This window comes from Pelodiscus sinensis, chromosome 1 (assembly GCF_049634645.1).
Source record: "Pelodiscus sinensis isolate JC-2024 chromosome 1, ASM4963464v1, whole genome shotgun sequence".
Classification (NCBI taxonomy): domain Eukaryota; kingdom Metazoa; phylum Chordata; order Testudines; family Trionychidae; genus Pelodiscus; species Pelodiscus sinensis.
In genome coordinates, this window is record NC_134711.1 from 215,811,468 (window position 1) to 215,823,670 (window position 12,203).

Sequence of the window (12,203 nt, forward strand, 5' to 3'; positions counted from 1 at the left end):
GGTTTTAACTGTAGTTAATATTTTACCTGTTTTAACCTCTTAATAACTAATTTTCTTGTCTTAGCTAATAAATCTTTAGCTAGTTTACTATAGAATTGGCTGTTATTGTTGTCTTTGATGTAAGATCTGGAGCAGGGGTAGATCATAGGAAGATTGGATAAAACCTAGACCACAAGATGCTTTTGAACAGACTTAGAAAATCTTTTTAGTTCATTTTTACTATTATTTATTATTATTATTTATTAAATGTTTCTCTGGCGTCTGGACCTTGACTATACCTTGACCAAAAAATGTGGACCTTGACAAAAAAAAACTGATTACCTCTGATCTGGCGAATCCGTTGATCTGGGCTAAGTGACTGGCTTTTTAGGACTGGGAGAAACCTTATATCTCATGTCATTTTTTGTTTGTTTGAATAATATGTTGCCAATAAGTCCAATTTGTGTGAATGGCTAGATAGACTGGGGGACAAAGGAATCTGTGACTGCATGGGGAGACTGTAATCCAGAAGTTCACATTTCTTACTGAGTTGGTGAAATCTAATTCCACTTTGTGGTATTGGTCATGTTTTCGGACAGTCTGTCCTGAGCTGAGCACTTACATTTATAATCCACTACAGACAGTGCGACAGAGCTATTTCTTACACACCCACGCCACAAGGTGACAAGACATAATCAGGGCACATTTTCTGTTCACACTGTAGCAGAGAGGTGCCACTAATACAAGGCTTAGACTCCACAGCAACACTCTGTTCCATGGGTGACTGGCTTGGTGAGTGGAAGATATGCAGTGACTTCATCAGATGAGTTGGAATGGAAATGACAGAATCTGGAGTGTGTATATATATAACAGCAAAAAAAGTTACTTAACAATTGTAGGACCATTGTTAATGAAGCTACTTAAGTCAGGGCAGATGTGTCTCATTCACAGCATGTGATGTAGAGATGCAAATATTAAAGGCGGAGAAATTGTCTTTGAAGTACATTAACCAGGTAAGATATTTATTCACGCTTAAGATCCCAACAGGTTGTTTGCAAAGCACTGACAACCTCATCTAATTACTGTTTGTCTGAAACTGCTTGAAGAAACTTTTTAAATAATTTGTTAGAGAACAATTCTGTCACTGAATCTGATTCGTTAATTTCCACTCCAACTCATCTGATGAAGTGAGTTTTAGCCACAAAAGCTCATAAGCTAATAAATTTGTTCGTCACTAATGTGCCGCAGGACTGCTCATTGTTTTTACAGTTGCAGACTAACACAGCTACTCCTCTGAGACTATATTCCTTAGCTATGAGACGAACTCAAGGAGAAACATAAAAGGTGTGGAGGGGGAAGGCAAAATGGCAAGAGAACAAACTGAAATTTGTTTCTGACTCACTTAATCAGTTTCTTTTCTCGTCTAAATAGTATCCTTCTGCGTGAATATAAACAACAACCCGCTTTGTATAGAGTAAGAAAGAGGCCAAGGATCTAGGAAAAAGTCTGTAATCAAGTAAAGCTCTAATCTCCTCTAGTGACAGATGAACAATTATTTTATTTAATATGAAGGCAATTTTCCTTGACAAAGTGGATTCTTTTTTTAAGGCAAATAGTATAGTTGCAGTTCATAGGAAAATAGACATAAGCCATCTTCAATTCATCCTTGAAAAATGTTAACAGTGCCAGTTATTTGTTATGGATTTTGGGGGAGGGAGGGGTGTTTTCTTGTAACTTTAGGAAGATTTTTTTTATGAGAAAAGAGATGATTTGATTAGAAAGTAATTTTAATTTGGGTCTGACCAGTTTCTGTTGAGAAACAAATATTTCTTCGATTTAAGGCACCCAATATTTGATATAGCTAATGTCTTTGATTATTTTACACAATATGTCACTCTAAGAATTGTCTTTGTTTTACTTTCACAAGCATATGAGCAAAACATCCCATTTTGTTTGAATACAGCCACTGCTACATACAAACAAAACTCAGCAACCTATTCTTGGTATTTTTTTAACTGTTCTCACTAAGGGTGTGTCTAGACTACATGCCTCCTTCGACGGAGGCATGTAGATTAGCGAGATCGGAAGAGGGAAATGAAGCCGCGATTAAAATAATCGCGGCTTCATTTAAATTTAAATGGCTGCCCCGATCTGCCGATCAGCTGTTTGTCGGCAGATCGGGGGAGTCTGGACGCGATGCCCCGACAAAGAAGCCTTTCTTCATCGACACAGGTAAGCCTCGTGAAACCAGGTTTACCTGTGTCGATGAAGAAAGGCTTCTTTGTCGGGGCATCGCGTCCAGACTCCCCCGATCTGCCGACAAACAGCTGATCGGCAGATCGGGGCAGCCATTTAAATTTAAATGAAGCCGCGATTATTTTAATCGCGGCTTCATTTCCCTCTTCCGATCTCGCTAATCTACATGCCTCCGTCGAAGGAGGCATGTAGTCTAGACACACCCTAAGGTTCCACTACTGCCTCTTGTGGCACACAAATGGACTTCAGTGATGCTCCATGTGAAACCATCTCATGAGTCCACACGTACAGGATTGAGGAGTAAAGCAACATTGAGGAGATGATGCAGGTATATCTTTTGGAAATTATTTTCCCTACTGCCAAATTATCAGTTCTTGGTGACCAGGTAAAGGTCCTGATCCTATAACCACTTACATACATGCTTAGTTTTAAACATGCGAGCATAACCATTGATTCCAGCAAGACTACTCATGACTTTTAAGTTCATCATCTGTGTTTGCAGAATCAAGAACACAGTGAACCATGGAATAAAGTAGATATTCTTTTTAGTAACCTCTGTTTAGTCATTCAGCCCCTGCAAAGATAAGTGTCTGCCTATCCATAGTGTACAAAACAAAACAATAATTCTTTGGTTGGACTTTCATGTAAAGTTTATTATTGGAAAATGTAATGCAAGAGTTGGATGGCATCAGTAGGAAGAAGACAGAAATACTGTACTAGAAAACCGATTGTGGTTAAGGGAAGAGTGAATTTTAATTTGGTCTAGCAGTGTAAAACTTTTGTTCTCTTGGGACAAGGCTGACCACTCCTAGTTCCCAAAAGATTTCACATACAGATAAATAGACTCAATTTTCTGTGCTCTCATCTTCCTTTTCTGTATAAACACAAATGAGAGTGGCTGAGCATCAGATTGCTCCCTCTACATTTCTGTTAGTCACTGTTGTTACTGTCCCTCTGGTCAAAATCTGGAATCAATAACCTTTTAATGGAGCCACCAGGGGGTGAAGGATATGCAGGGCACCATGTGTCCTGCACTGGCCCAGTTGGAGTTGAGCCTATTGAATTAAAACAATGTACACAAATGAGTCATATCAAAAGACAACCCCCCTGGAGAGCTCTATCAGCCAGGAGTTTAATTGCATGCCTAAGTGAGAAGCTTTCATTCTTTGCCTTCCCTGTGGGAAGCTGTGCCCAAGCTAACTGTGTTTTTTAGAACCATGTGAAGCATTTTTAAACATCATCTTGAGCTCATTAAAAATGCCCCAGTGTTGTACCTTTTTTGCATAAATAAACTGTGTTTACCTGCTATTCATCCACCAAGTAAGGCTGATATCTAGGCATCCGGTAACTCCCTCAGGATATTTATTTTAATATATTGACCTTTCACTGCTGAAGATTAGAAATTCCTCTCGGGGCAAAAAAAAAAAACCCTTAAAAGTAAGATTCAAAGAGACTTAGAAATGTGTTTAGTGTGGATTCATTAAATACCTTACATGTGTGAAAGGGTTCTTTTCTGTTTAACCTCTGTTCATTTTTCTAGTAATATAAATTACAAATTCTGTGTTTCTAAACAATACTAGGTCTGATACATTTGACACATTAACATACAGTTCAATGACATCAAGATGTGTGATGGAGCAGATCAGCCATGTTAGAAATTGCAAACAGGACATAATTAAGTCTCATTTGATTTGCCATTTCATCTGCTAAATGCAGAGCTTGACGTTTGCAGAAGGGGGACCAAGTTAGCATTGATTAGGGTTAGGTTGGTAGGCAATGGGGTGAGTGTAACATACTGGAAAAGCATCTCTTTTTTCTCTAGTAGCTGGAATGTTACAGGATAACAGCATAATGTCCCCCTCGGCATTTTCTTAGGGGGTTAAGTCTGTTGAATAAGACACCACCATTGCCATCACTGAGGGAGAGGTCTGGAGGCAACCATAGATTTGGGCTTATTGACACAGTGTTAAAAACTCTGGATGCTATAGGAACCTTATATACACTGAGTTATATACCTGAGTGGGAGGGGTTTTTTTTGCTGAAATTCTCTACTGTAAACTGTCTGTGCATTGATGAATCCTATTGAAAGAAAGAGACCTGAAGAACTGCGAATAAATGATACTATTCATTCAGCATCCATAGTTACTATCTTCAGAAATTAAAAACAAATTATCTGGTAGCACTTTATAGACTAACAAAACATGTAGATGGTATCATGAGCTTTCGTGGGCACAGCCCACTTCTTCAGATGACTGGAATTTTCAGAAGAGAAGGGGGATGTACAACAGGCAAAATTAGCTTTTGGTATGGGTTAGTTGACTAGGTTAACATCACTCAACCAAGGGTCTGAGCAGGTTTCATGGTGTCTGCCAGAATAAACCAGAGAGAAAGACCAGTATTAGAATCATTGAGGCCCAGGGAAAAAAGTCAAAATCCCAAGCCCCTTCTTTCTACTTGGAAGCCAAAGCCTGAGCAACTTAGCAAAATGCAGGACAATGTAGCACTTTAAAGACTAACAAGATGGTTTATTAGATGATGAGCTTTCGTGGGCCAGACCCACTTCCTCAGATCAAATAGTGGAAGAAAGTAGTCACAACCATCACCGCAGCCCCTGTGTTCTGAAGCCCTGGGCAATTGTGCTGCTTGCTACCCCCAAACACTGGTTTTAGATACTCATCTACTGACAAACAGTTTTTGTTCCATAAGTGATCTGTAGAATATTATAGCATGATGTGGAAGGGGGCAAGAAAAATGTTGAGAACCCTTAGACTAGATCACTTGCTAATATTCAGCGGCTGTTGGATGAGAGACATTTACCAAGACAACCAAAGATAAATAGGAGAGTTGTGTGTTTCTTTCCAGCCAACCATATTGACTTGCAAGGAGAGATACTAATATTGTAAGAAAAACAATAGTTACTGCTTTCTATTCAAGGAAGGAAGGAAATTCTGTTATCATTTTGTCAACAACTGTATTTTGCTGAGTGGTTACTGTGGAGGGTATTTTTCTCCCTGCTCATTTTTCATCCTTTATTAGAATAGTTATCCTTAATATACAACACAAGGATTTTTATTTCCTTTTCAGTTTCCATCTGTTTTTAAGACAGAGGAGAAAATGGTGATGAATCCATCTCTTATTTGTCTGAAGAGCTTTGACAGCCTCTTGATATTCTGGAGCTTCAGGGGATAGCCGAGTTAGTCTGTTTCAGAAAAAAACAACAAATGGTCTGGTAGCACTTTATAGACTAACAAAACATGTAGATGGGATCATGAGCTTTCGTGGGCACAGCCCCCTTCTTCAGATGAATGGAGTTATGATTTTGGATATGAAAACTTGAAATAAATAGGAGAGGAGAAGGAGAGGTGGGAGAGAAAGAAAAAGGGAGGAGGATGGGAGACAGAGCATCATTAAGTATCTGGAGAAGGGGTAATTAAACCTAAGCCGATAACAATCAAAGTCAATAGATTCTCAAGACAGGAAGAATACCACTCAGAGAGCTGTTCGCACTTTCAGTGGTTTTTAAGTAGGCAGTGTCCCAACCAACCCATATCATGATTGAGTTCACTAGCATGTGAACTGAATTTGCGGATGAACTGTGATTCCAGGACCTCCCTGTGGATCTGGCTTGTGGAGCTGGTTTGTGGCAAGACATCTACTTGCAGGTCTATCAGACTGTGGTTTGGCAGGCTGAAATGCTCACCAACAGGTTTCTGTATGGTCTCTTTAGGTATATCCAATGTGTATCCATTGATTCTTTCCCGCAGAGACTGTCCAGGTTGTCCAATATATATAACAGTGGGGCATTACTGGCATTTGATGGCATAGATCAGATTACTGGATGTGCAGTCAAATGACCTTTTGATTTTGTGGCTTATATTGTTTGCTCCAGTGATGAATTTGCCAGTATAGATATGTGGGCAGAATTGGCATCTTTTTTGGTTTTAGGGCTGGGTTCCTGGAGGCTTATGATGTGGTTGTGTAGCATGTTTATCAGAAAGAATACGTTTCAGGTTAGGGGGTTGTCTGTAAGCAAGAATCGATTTTTCTCCTAAGGCCTCTGAGAGTGAGGGATCATTTTCCAAGATGTGTTGTAGATTGTGTATAATGCGTTGGAGGGGTCTGAGTTGTGGACTGTAGGTAACAACAAGAGGAGTTCTGTTATTTTCTCTTTTGGGTCTGTCTTGAAGTAGTTCGTGTCTGGGTATTTTTTTGGCTCTGTCAATCTGTTTTTTCACTTCCCCAGGTGGGTATTTCACATCTGATTGAAGCATTTCTTTTTAGCTTTTGGATAACATGTGTGTAGACCTAGAAGACCTAGTCCTGATGCCTAATGGGAGTTTTGCCCAAATAAGATTTTTGCCCAAATAAGATCAGGCCCACTACCATTCTGTTAATAGAAGCAGGCGATTTCCAGAATAGATTGGTGGAGTTTGAAAGACAAGCAGAATTTTTGTTTCCTCAGTGTGTCATAACAGTGTAAATTAAACCCAGTTTTCATTTTCTAGAATAGCATTAGAGCCTATAAAGAAATGAATTGCTCAGCTGGCCACTTAATCTACATGACAGTTTTATTACAATTAAATATCACCCCAAGGATGCCCTTTGTTTGCATTGGACAGATTTTATTGTGTTTATATGGGCTAATGATGCAGAATGAAATTATACAGTTTATATTAAATTTAAATGACTGATTTATTATGTTTAAAGCCCAAAATGATCACCTATAGTCTTTAATGCTGAACAAACCAAATTAGTACTATTGCTATTTTATGTGTTATTTTAAAGAGTTGCCCAATGAAATGAAGTCTTTCTGTCTTCACTAAAAGTAGGTTATTTCATGTTCCTAATATTTAACCCTGCAATTCTTCAGTATTGATAATTATAAAAATGCTTTGATTTCCATCATCCATCCTGTACTTCAGATCAGTGCTCCAGCTGACAATGAGCCATTTATACTTCCACTTGCCCTGGAAAACTTTTGTCTTTTTGCAGGGGGGGGAGGGGGGAGAGCAGGGAGTTAAGCACCTGTGAAAGACAAAAGTTTTGTTGCTCAATTGGCAGTGTAGACAAAGTCCTTATCAGTGTTCCTTTGTGTGGCTCACTTGAGGGAATATCACTTGTCTCATTGAATTTTCAGGGGGAGAAAAAACCCACACTCTATTTAATAAACACTGAGTCCTAAATCCATAAATAAGTCTTTTCTTTAGACACCACTGCAATCCACAAAACTCCCCTATGGCTGTTGCTGAAGCTTGTAGGGTCCTAGATTCACTCAATGATTAAAGTGCTGCTGTAAAAGTTCCTTTGGAATCTATGTTTTTACCTCTGGGTATGTGCCAGATTCCAGACAGCCAGGTGTTTATCTCACAGCTAAGCCCTAGGGGTCATTTTCCAGGATAGGTTGTAGATTGTTGAAGCCTTGGAACTTAACTTCATTTACAGGTTTGGGACCCATCACAAAGGTCTGAATAAATACATTACCTGGCTAACACACTACCTTCCACATCCTAATGAATGACTTAAAAAAACCAAACAATGGGTACTTAAGAACAATTTGCACCTTCTCTATAATCTCATGTAACATGAACACCCTAACTGATATTTTTCCCTTCCTTCTCTTCCCTCTCCTCCTCCCCCCAACATCTCCTACTTTTTATTTTGGAACTGGAACTTTAATAATCCATTCATCTGAAGAAGTTGGTTGTGCCCACAAAGCTCATAATACCATCTACATGTTTTGTTAGTCTTTAAGATGCTGCTGGACTATTCATTGTTATTTAAGTTTTTCCACTTACAGACTAACTCGGCTACCCTTCTGAAGCGTTTCTATTTTTTGGATAAAGATGGATTGGATCTGGGGAGAAGAAGATTACAGCTTAGGGTAGAAAGGGCTTTAATGCAGTGTTTTGCGGTGCTCAGAAGAATGTCCCATGAATACCCATAATGTCTTGATTGTATATCTAGACTGCATCCCTCTGTTGGCAGAGGAATTCAGATTAGGCAGATCGACATTGCAAATGAGGAATTTAAATATCCCATGCCTAATTTGCATAAAAATGGCAGCTGCATTTTGCCGACTCAGCACTTTGTCGGCAAAAAGTGGCAGTCTAGAGGGGGATCTGTCAAGAAAGAAAGCCTTTTTCGACAGATCCTGTAAACCTTCTTGCAGGAGGCATAAGGGATCTGTTGAAAAAGGCTTTCTTTCTTGACAGATCCCCCTCTAGGCTGCCGCTTTTTGCCGACAAAGTGCTGAGTCGGCAAAATGCAGCTGCTATTTTTATGCAAATTAGGTGCAGAATATTTAAATCCCTGCCTCTTGTGCAAGAAGGAGCAGTGTAGCCAGCTCCTTCTAGCGCAAAAGCCTCTTCTGCAAAAATGGAGGCTCATTAGGTATGCAAATGAGGCTCGGCAATAGTCCACACTTAGCCTCATTTGCATATTTTTGGCGCAACAACCCGCCAGTATAGACATAGCCTTGTTGTTACCCCTGTATGGAATGGAAGTGAATCCATGTGAGGCTCCTGCTGGGAGAGCAAAATCAGCCTCCTCAGCTGATGGCAGAGGTATTAACATTTCTTCAGTTCTAGTAAAAGCTCCCTGGGATATGCAAAGCACATGCATTAAGCACTGCTGGAGAGTGACAGATGCCAACACACATAATCTGACAGCTGCAAATACCAGGTACTAGAAAGTGTAATTTCCCATAAGTAAAAATATAATGGGTCATTATTTCTTGACAGATTAAAAACCAGCTACCATGAATGTATGAATTGCTAATCCTGTTTAAACAACACATGCTTTTCTCACTCAGAAGTAAAGGAATTTCTTTTGTCTTTGCCGTATTTGGCATGTACCATACTGCAATTGTGACTTGCAGGAGTGGGGGCTACAGATTTCCATCTATACCAGTCTGTTGAGGCTGCAATTTGGTTACAACCTCAGATAGGAGGGCTTAGCTGTAGTAACTCATGATTTTAGCTCTGGAGGCTCCAGGTTCAGTCCCTGGTATACTGGCCAAGATAGTGACTGTCACCTATCCATTTAATGCTGAGGATACTTTGAGATGTCACCCCTTTTCAACCTTAGTGGCTTGTCAAAGTTTGGGTACGTCTAGACTACAGGCTTTTGTTGACAGAAGTTTTGTCAACAAAACTTCTGTCAACAGAGAGCGTCTACACTACATTCAGTTCTGTCGACAAAGCAAGCTGCTTTGTCGACATAGTAGTGTAGACGCAAAGGACAGTTTACATGCAATAACACCTTCTGTCGACAGAAACTCTGTCGACAGAAGGCGTTATGCCTTGTAAAATGAGGTTTACCAGCGTCGACAAAACTGCTGAGTTCTGTCAACGTTATGTCGACAGAACTCAGCGGTAGTGTAGACGCAGGTATAGTTTTGTCAACAAAAGTCCACTTCTGTCGACAAAACTCTGTAGTCTAGACACACCCTTTGGGAGTGCTCCAGTTGGAAGTGAAAATTGATCAAGTCTGGTATTTTCTTTGATACAATCTATTTTATTTACAAGAAATGTACAAAGTCCTGTTTCTCTGAATGTAGGAGGAACTAACAACAAAAGGACAAGTTCCTTGCAGATGCAGGCATCTTTGGCTAAGGGACTCAAAAGCTCTTACTTTAGCTTTTCTCGGGATTGCACTGCACTCACTGGCTATAGCTTGGCTTTCTTGCTATTTACTTCTGCACCTTTGTCTGTTCTTGTCTTTTTTGTCTCTTCTGCAAGTGCACGCATACACACACATGCATGCTTCTGGACATGCTTCTTTTCTCTTAGGTGTGTGTGTGTACAGTCATGTTTAGTGAAAGGTGAGTTCACATCTATCAGTCTCAATGGGGTTTTAACTCAACCCATAACAAAGTTTCACCCAGCCTATAACAACATGTCTGTCTGTTCCTTTATTATTTTACAAGCATGTGTGTCATATGTTTTTAAATCTTATCACTATAGCTGGTCAGAAAAATTCCAACAAATCTGTTTTTCAGCCAAATTTCCTATTCTTTCTGTCAAGGCAGTTCCCCACTCTGGCACTCGGGGTGCAGAAAGTGGGAGCCTGCAAGAGACCTTAAAAATACCTTGCCTCGATAGGTTTCTGCTTAAAAGCTCTCCAAGGTAACAGATTCCGCAGCTATGGGAGATAGGCGGCCACCAGCAAGTGAAAAAACCCTTTCTTCTTGAACCCTGGGAGAAAGCACTTGAACTTCTTCTAGGAGGGCACCCCCAAGTTCTTTTACCACAAGAGAGCTTGAAAAAAAAAGAGAGAAAACAATGTGCAATCTCTAATAGCTGACCTCTCAGTCTTAGGCATGCGCACACAGACTTCCTTTTACATTCCAGGATTGACGAATCGAATCATAGCCCTAAAAAAGGTGATTTTATTAACAAAACACAAATACATACTTGGTAAAGCAGCATAAGTTGCTAGGTGTTACAGAGCAACTGAGAAAAGAACAGATTAAAACAGAATTGTATCTCTTGGATTCAGCTTAATACAGCGTATGGGAGTGGGGCGGCACAGACTTAGTTTTGTTGTTTGGTTAAACATCTTTGTGCTAAAGAAATAATTTGATTGTGCCTAAATAGACATTTCCCTAGCTCTTTATGATCTGTGCTTCAAGGTCCACTTCATTTCCATGCTCAGTATTCTTTGTAGGCATGGTAGTTCTGCCTACTTCAGTGCATGTTGTTCCCTCAAATCCTGGCTTAAAACTCACACAAAGAAGAACAGCAGGCAGGTAGGCCTTTCATTTCAAATCCTAACACCTTCCCCCATTGGCTTTCCTGGCTCCCCGCAAAAAACCCTTAGTCATCTGAGTTTAACCCTTTGGTTACTGAATGTTGGGATGTTCAGAAAAGGCCAGCGCTCTTCCTATCCATCACATGCCCCAATTCAAATATTCTCTGGCGGTTTTGATTTCAATCAAGTTCTGCTGGAAGCCAGCAGCTTTTGAAACCTGACTGCCAGAGCAGGTTTCCTGCCAGACAGCCTACCAAGTAACCTAACTTTCCAGAGTCCATATCTCTGGGGCAGCCCGTCAGACCGACTGTTTCTCTGAGTTGAGAGGGCCTCCTAGAGCTTTCCCTTTATGGAGGATTTCAAAACCATGAATAAAAATGAAACCAAATTTCAAAATTAAAATCCTTTGTACGTCTCTATCTTCTCTTGCTCAAGAAGAGAGCATGATTCAAATAAAATAATTTATATAGAAAAAGCAATCAAATTCTTACACCATCAAGTAAACTTACCATGTGAATTTACTGCTGTTACCCTACTTCTCCTTCCCTCTTTTCTCCTGGGCTGTGTCTAGACCGGCAAGTTTTTCCGCAAAATCATCTGCTTTTGTGGAAAAACTTGCCAGCTGTCTACACTGGCTGCTTGAATTTCTGCACGAACACTGACGATCTCATGTAAGATCATCAGTGTTCTTGCGAAAATACTGTGCTGTTCCCGTTTGGGCAAAAGCCCTCTTGCGCAAATCATTTGCGCAAGAGGGCTAGTGTAGACAGCACCGTACTGTTTTGCGTAAAAAAGCCCCGATGGCTAAAATGGCAATCAGGGCTTTTTTGCGCAAAAGCTCGTCTAGATTGGCATGGACGCTTTTCTGCAAAAAGTGCTTTTGCGGAAAAGCGTCCGTGCCAATCTAGATGCTCTTTTCCGAAAATGCTTTTAACAAAACTTTTCCGTTAAAAGCATTTCTGGAAAATCATGCCAGTGTAGATGTAGCCCTGGAGTTATATTCGCTCACGTGAGTCTTATTTTAAAGTAAATTATTAAATCTTGGGATAGGGACTGTCTCTTCCCATATGTCTGAACACAGAAGTAATAAAATGTGGCCCTATCTTAAATGAAGCCTGTGGATGCTAGTGCAATTTAATTAATTAATTACCAATCAAAGAGTTAATTGAGCTCAAGATAAATCTATTTCATAACCAATTGTTTATGGTGTGCTCAGA

At 40.0% G+C, this 12,203-nt stretch overlaps 1 long non-coding RNA gene across 4 annotated transcripts in view; it reads left to right on the forward strand.

The window, feature by feature from the left end:
* Positions 1–12,203, forward strand: part of LOC142823758 (uncharacterized) — a 67,679-nt gene that overhangs the window by 5,115 nt on the left and 50,361 nt on the right. For all 4 annotated transcript variants that reach the window (XR_012898893.1, XR_012898895.1, XR_012898896.1 and 1 more), the window contains exon 2: positions 2,445–2,563. This is a non-coding gene — a long non-coding RNA (uncharacterized LOC142823758). The remainder of the gene's footprint in view (positions 1–2,444; positions 2,564–12,203) is intronic.